At 45.6% G+C, this 7,156-nt stretch overlaps 1 pseudogene; it reads left to right on the top strand.

The window, feature by feature from the left end:
- Positions 1-4,577: 4,577 nt before the first annotated feature.
- Positions 4,578-7,156, top strand: part of LOC147528538 (transcription factor E2F8-like) — a 12,661-nt pseudogene continuing 10,082 nt past the window's right edge.

Genomic DNA, 7,156 nt, shown 5'->3' with positions numbered 1-7,156 from the left:
CCAGCTGATTTAGTTTGCCAAATTTTAAAAGCTAATGTGACAACTGACAGCAAATAACTGAAGTTAAATTGAATCAACTCATTCAATAATATGCCTTAATATGATTGAATTTTATGCAGACTAATGAATACAAAATTAGGTAAGGCTCGAGCAGAGCACTCCACAGAGCCTTCTGGGCCAGGCACTGCCGCCTCCTGACCCCAGTGCTGTGCCTGCACCAAGCTGCTCCCGTCCCGCTGCTGGGGCCACCGAGGGCTGCTCCCACACCCAGATTTGGGGCTGAAAACAGGCACATATCACTTTATTTGCCATCATTTCCCTACTCTACATATTTAGTCTTTAAAAGTATTTTTTAAAACTAATTGAAAACCATTTAGTGCTGTTATGTTATACACTGTACAAAATTACACGGGTAATTATTGCTGGGTATTTATGACATGAATACAGCCTGCAAGCGCAGGATTTAACAGCACTTTCGTCTTGTAGATACAAAGAAGTAAAATAAGTCTGACCTCTAGTGAATCCAAGTGCTTACACCACTTCTGTGAGAGGCAGAGCCTTAAGTTATCTTCACACTCTGGAAAACTTTATTCATAGCTCTGAAACAAAGATATATTTTTGTTACAACATAACCCAAAGTGAAGATGAGGACAACAAAAGGATAAGTAATATAATCTTAATTACTACAGAATTTTGAAGTGACTGAAGAGTTTAACATTACAGAAGCATCCAATTAAGGATAAAGCTGTGGGTTCTGACTACTCCCAATCTACTCTGCCTTTCATTTTTATTGGATAAAATAATTTTGTTATCTATATTAAAAATGTAAGTATATCAGGTATTTTATCCAACTCTACTGAGACATTTCTGAGGTATTTCAAGGTCTGCTTATATCACAAACTTCTTGACTAGCACATACCTGCGGAAGACTGAAGTTTCTCCTAGATACCCATCGGACGTTAAATTTAAGGTATAATAAAAGCGGGATATCTATTGCCTTTAAATACCCTTGAATAAAGGAAACATTACAAGAAAACACGACAACTGAAAGGGGTGTATGCAATAAAGAGCAGCACTTGCAAGGATTCCCATAAGCAGCATTTCAACAAAGGAATCTGACACCTAACTCGAGGCACTTTCCTGCAAAGCTCCTGCAGGCGACTATTGCTTACAAATTCACAGTTCCACTCCTAGAAACAGTTCTTTGAAGAAAGCAGCCTAAGATAGCCTTAACAATCAGGCAGCGGGGCAGAAAGCTACAGAAAGTTCAGTTTTCTGAAGGCTGTTGCAAAATCATAGAATCTTTTAAAGTCACCTACCAACAGTGATTGATTCATATTTTTTTTTTTTTTTAACTTCGCAGTAGAGATATACGTTCAGAGATGTAATCACTGTACATCTCACAGAATGGCTGAGTCTGGAAGGCACCTCTGGATGTCATCTTGTCCAGTCCCCTGCTCAAGCAGGGCCACCTAAAGCCTCTCACCCAGGACCACATCCAGACAGCTTTTGAGTATCTCCAAGGATGGAGATTCCACCACCACCTCCGCGGGCAACCTGTAAATGATCTTATACATGGAATTACCAGGGAAGAATTATTTCAGTAAAATTGTTTATGTATTTGGTTTTATGTGAGCTATTAATTACAATTCCGCTTGACAGAAGTACAGCATCACAACCATGAAGCACACAAGCACAAGACGTCGAACTTTGCTGCCTTGTGATCACGCTGAAATGAACGCATTATTGACAACATATGCTCATACAAGAACTACAACAATGAGCAGAGCATGCAAAGCGAGCCAGACTAGTGCTTTCTTTAGCAGAATGCATAGCTAGTGCCGTTGCTGGAAGAGGAAAACATCTATGGGAACGATAAGGAGCATGCTTAACTAGAATACAGGCACTAGAAGTACTTCAATTTGCATATTCTTGACTTGTTTACCACATTACATATAATCCCCTCTTGTCATTCATTGGATTGGCTAAACCACTAGGATATATCACACATATTCTTTAATCTACATGACGATGCTTCAAGTAAGTCTTTAGTTGAACTTGCATAGATAAAATTACGCATCACTCTCCAACACTGATTTCTGGCATCAAGTGGTATCTTGATTCAGCACATTACTTGGAACTAGCAGACATCCCACGTGAGAACCATCATGCAAAGGCTTCAGGGTTATACATTAAAAGACCTATTCTTAACCTGGTGCTGGTGCCCCTGGTTCTCATGTCAGGACCACAAAATTTTTAATCCTTATGCTTTTCTCTTTAAAAGGTACCTAGCAGAGAACATAAGTGCTGCTTCTTAGACCTAGGACTACAGAGAGCAACTGAAGCAAGAGCAGAATGAAACACACTTTAAATTGATGACTGCAACAGAGCACACGGCTTGACTGCTCCGCGTATTTCGATAATCTCAGAAAGGCAAAGGCGGTAGATTAGTAAGGAAGACCACAAAAGAGGCGCAGAAGTTACCAACAGAATAATTTTTCAATAACTGCAATAACGTTTGCAATTCTTTTAACCTTGCCTCAAAAATGTCTGATACTGTCAAAACAAGTAAGGCTAACTTTGAGACAAGGAAAGATCTCGCCTGAGCAAAGGGCGTCAGAGATACTGTGATGTGTTTGAACAGAGATAACGGTTTCTTGATTAGGGGATAATTTTGAAAACTCAACATAAATGAAAAAAAAAAAAAACTATCAAGTGACAGCTTGAATGTAAAAGCCTCATATTTTTTGTCCAGTTTGATTTCTGAAATACATGAATGCATTGGCTCATTTAAGTAACTCAAATTCCAGCAAACATGGTAACACATGCAATCATCCCTGGAGAAAAACACCCCACTATTTTTTGGTATTTATAATTGTACTTCTTGGGAGTCACACACCGATTTTGGGTTACCAGGGCACATAACAATTACACTTTCTAGCGTAACGTTTTACAAAAAGAAGCCAATACACAGTAACTGTATTGAAGCACGAACAAGAAAAAAAGAGCAAATGGTCGCCCAGTCCTAAACCTCTTTAAAGGTGAGGCATGTACGTACTGCAAGAGAATAAACTTTGGCTGTTCCATGGTAAGGGTGATACCAGGGAGCGAGGGTTACTTGGGTACTTTTGCAATTTGAGTTTACAAGCTTTCAAAGACCTCCCTTCAGAAAAATACAGTTACATTAAAATGCTTTTGTCCTTATGCAATCCCAGCTCTAGGACAAAAGATGCCTGAAGTAAAGTGCTTTTGAATCCCAACGTCTACCTGCAAACCCAAGTGTTGCAACGCCTGTGATAAGCCGTACAGCCCCTCTTCACACCAGACAGCTTCTGAATCTTATCTCAGGGGGCACCAAGAATACCCCTTTGCCACAAAGTCAATAGCCAGTGATCCGCTCCGCAATAAGCCACACAATCGGTGAGTTATTAAGCTTTTCTTTCTCTTTTTTTTTTTTTTTCTTTTTTTTAAGTGCTTTTTCCTCATAGTTAAGAGCGCACGAGCTACCCGAATCTGCTCCGAGGAGCGGGCTGCGCCCGGGCTGGGCGAGGCAGCCGCCTGCCCCGGGCTGCCCGGCCCCGGGCTACCGGCGGGGACCCCCTCCGCCCCGCCCGCGGGCCAGAGCAGAGGGTGGCCGGGGCGCGGCGATGGATGCCGGTGGCTTAAAAAGGCCACGGGACGCCGCGAAGGGGCGTCTGCCAGAGGGGCAGGCGGCGGCCGGGAGAGACGGCCGACCGACCCGGTCTGTGACACACAGGGAGAAGCGGCGGCGGATAATTAGCTCGGCTAAACCAATTAGCGCCCCTTGTCCGGGCTCATCCCCTCGCGCCCGCTTCCCCCGGCGGCAGCAGCCGTTGGGGCGGGGGAAGGCAGCGCGCGCCCCGCTTCCCGCGCCAAACCCCCGCCCGGCGGCAGCGGGAGGGCGGAACGGCCGAGGAACGCCGCGCTCCGATTGGCTGCACGGGGCGGAGGGCGGCGAGGTGATTGGCCAGGCTGCCCCATCCTTCCTCGGCGGCTCAGCCGGTTGAATTCAAACCGGCACTGGGAGCGGCCGGCGGGCGGGTCAGGACGGGGTCGGGCAGCGGCGGTGTCACCCTCGGTGCGTGCCGGCTCTTACGCGCCGCGGGATGGGCACCAGGCAGGAGCAGCTCTTCTGGGCACGGCGGTGGCGCCAAATGTTTAAACCGGATCCCGGAAGGGCCCCGCCCGCCGGCGGCGGCCAATCGGCGACGCTGCGGTGCGGGCGGGCCGGCCGGGGCGGGGCCGGGGCGAGCACGGGACGTTGGGCCGTTGGGCGCCGTTGGGCGCCGTGGCGCGTTAGGGCGCCGTTGGGCGCCCGGCGCCGGGCAGGCTGCTGGCGCGCGCGGGCCGGGCCCAGGCCCCAGGGGCGGGAGGCGGCGGGACGTTACCAGCGGCTGGAACCGGCCAAGGTGGACGCCGCCGCCGCCGGCAGTCGCCGCCGGTTTCCCTGCTAACGCCTCCTCCCTCCCGCCCCGCAGAACGGCGGGACCTGCGATGCGGAGCGTCGCGGCGGGACCGGCGGGTGTCGCCTCTTGAGGCTGCGCAGCGGCGGGAGAATGCGGCAGGCGGGCGGGGAGACGGGGACCGGCGACAAGGTATTCCTTCGGTTCCGCCTCGCCTTCCTCCGTGCCTGCTCCGGTGGGGAAGCGAACGAGCGAAACTGCCCCCCGGGGGTTGCTGTCTCCCGCGGGTGCGGTGGGGTCCGGTCGGCGCGGGTGGCAGCCGCGGGGTGCCCGGTCTCAGCCCTCTGCAGCATCCCTGGCCGTGAAATCACTTCGTTCTGAGCGAGCGCCTGTAAAACCCGTTGGATGGTAGTAACCGAGCGCGTTTTACCTTCGCTTTAGTTTCTGTCCGTAACAAAAGTGCCCTAAAACTCTACCTGACGACCTTTAACCGCCAGTTTTGTAACGAGCAGTACTTCTTCCTGGCTCCCGTTTTCTTTTTTTCCTTGATAAAGGTGTTTCGCTCATGCTTTGTAGCTTTCTGCTACGGATTACATTCATTCTGACGGTACTTTCCCTAGAGGGAAAGAAAAGGAAAGTTACCTCAGGAATACCACGGGCCCCATGTCTTAAGCTAAAGGCACAGTCCAAGAAATGGTTTCAGGGAAGGGTTTCGTTGGTTCAGAGTAAGACTGCAACCTTTGACTCTGAGCTACCCAAAAAATGCAATTTATCTTGATCCCGCTTTGACTGTTGTCAGTAAAATGGATTGTAGTGCTTGTGGGTTTTAACATCACAGTCTTTCTCGGTGTGTAGGAAAATCATCCTTCTGAGCCATGCAGAAACATACTGAGAACTCCTTTGAAACAAGCAGCTACCTCATATTTGGTACTGACAGAGATACAGCTGACTGCCAGCCTCTAACCCACCACCCCCAAAACCTAAAGAAATCCTTCCAGCGGATCCATGGACACCTACTTCAAACCTGAAAATGCTGATTAGTGCAGCTAGTTCCTGAGATAGGAGCAGAGAACAGAGAAGGGAACTGTCGAACAACACAAGTGAGGTCATACAGGCAAAACACATGTTTGCAGGTACGTTGTAAAGGGGTCTTCTTATTTACTTTTGTTTTAAGTTAGCTGAAGACGGTTCTTCAGTATTACAAGTTATACATTAACATACTACAACGTTTTTAAATTTTAATTTGGAGCATTTACCAAACAGAAGTAAGGATATTGTAGGTACATACAAACGGGTCTAGTTTTGCTGGTTTTTCTCTCCACACACTGTTGAGGACAAAAGGAGAACATCAGGCCTTTGACAGTGCTCACACTAAAGCTGTTAAATATCTATGCTGTTTATATTAAAAATTTCAAATTCTCTTTTCTTATTTCCATGTAGGAGCACTTACTGGGAGATGAATATGAAAATCTCAACCAAGTCGCAAAGAGAAAAGTCTAGGATTACTGTGTCATAAATTTTAGCTAGATATCCCAATACCCCAGCACTGCAGAGAATAATTTTATTTACCTTGACCGAAGTCGCTGAAGAGCTTAGTAAGTTGGTGTATTTGCTATTACAAAATTTCTAGATACCAACGTGCCACACCCTGCCATTTGCGTTAGTACATTTTGTTCCATAAAATTTTGAACGTTACTGTGTACACTCAAAATTATTTAAACCCAGCTTAAACTCTTCATTCTTAGAGGGATTCTTTTAAAAAGTTAAAGTTTTTTCAGTGAACCGAATCGAGAAACTCTGAATTACGTCTAATATTAAACATCTAAATTATGATGATACCACACGTAACCATTTGTAGGTTTTTGGATCTAGAGATGATGGCTAAGATTACTGGTTGGGTTTTTGCGTCAGGAACTAGTGTTTCTAAAGCTGAACCTGGCAACTTCCTGTCCAATCGTGACCTCAAAGCAAGAAACTACTTTCCACTCTATATGATAATTTAACTTTCTCAGTCTATATCACTATATTTGTATCATACTAATGATCTACGAGAGTCTAAGTTGCTAACATTAAGCTGAAGCTTTTTTTTTTTATCAAAGAGCTGCGAAATGACAGTATTCTGCAGATTATACACTGATGATAGTTATAAATCTACTGACTATAAAAATTCTTGGTGTCATTATATCTTCCGAATATGTTGGGGGAGACAAAGACTGCCGAATTGCGAATTAACAAAATGTCTATTCTACTTTGTACAAAATTACATTCATTAGAAAATGCTAGTCAAACCAAGAATTTAACAGACAACAGAGAATAAGGACAGCGTGTTACTAGAATATCATAAAACAAGTACAAAACAGTTGTCTGCATGAGTTTCCAACACTACTTAAGGAGATGATCTAAAACTGACTGCACTGGATAATTAAACAATGCTTTGCCTTTTTTTAAAGCTGTATTGAAAACCATTTATGGCTCTTTTGGCAACGGTAAGTTTTGTTCTTAAGGAATACTGTCAACCACGTATAACTGTGGAAAAGCAAGTCCTTCCATATCTAACAGCAAGAATTGTTTTCTTTTCCTTGCTAGAACATCACTTGAGGGCATTTCAGAGCCTTCTGTAATCAGGAATTGGCAAAATGGCTTAGAAGTATATTAAGAGGAGGGGGAAGTAAGGGAAACTGATCCCTTCTCTGTGCAAACCATGTTGCAAGTAAATGTGAAAAGAAGCATAT

The sequence above is a fragment of the Tauraco erythrolophus genome, chromosome 6, assembly GCF_009769465.1.
Source record: "Tauraco erythrolophus isolate bTauEry1 chromosome 6, bTauEry1.pri, whole genome shotgun sequence".
NCBI lineage: Eukaryota > Metazoa > Chordata > Aves > Musophagiformes > Musophagidae > Tauraco > Tauraco erythrolophus.
This window is presented reverse-complemented; position numbering and strand designations above follow the sequence as displayed.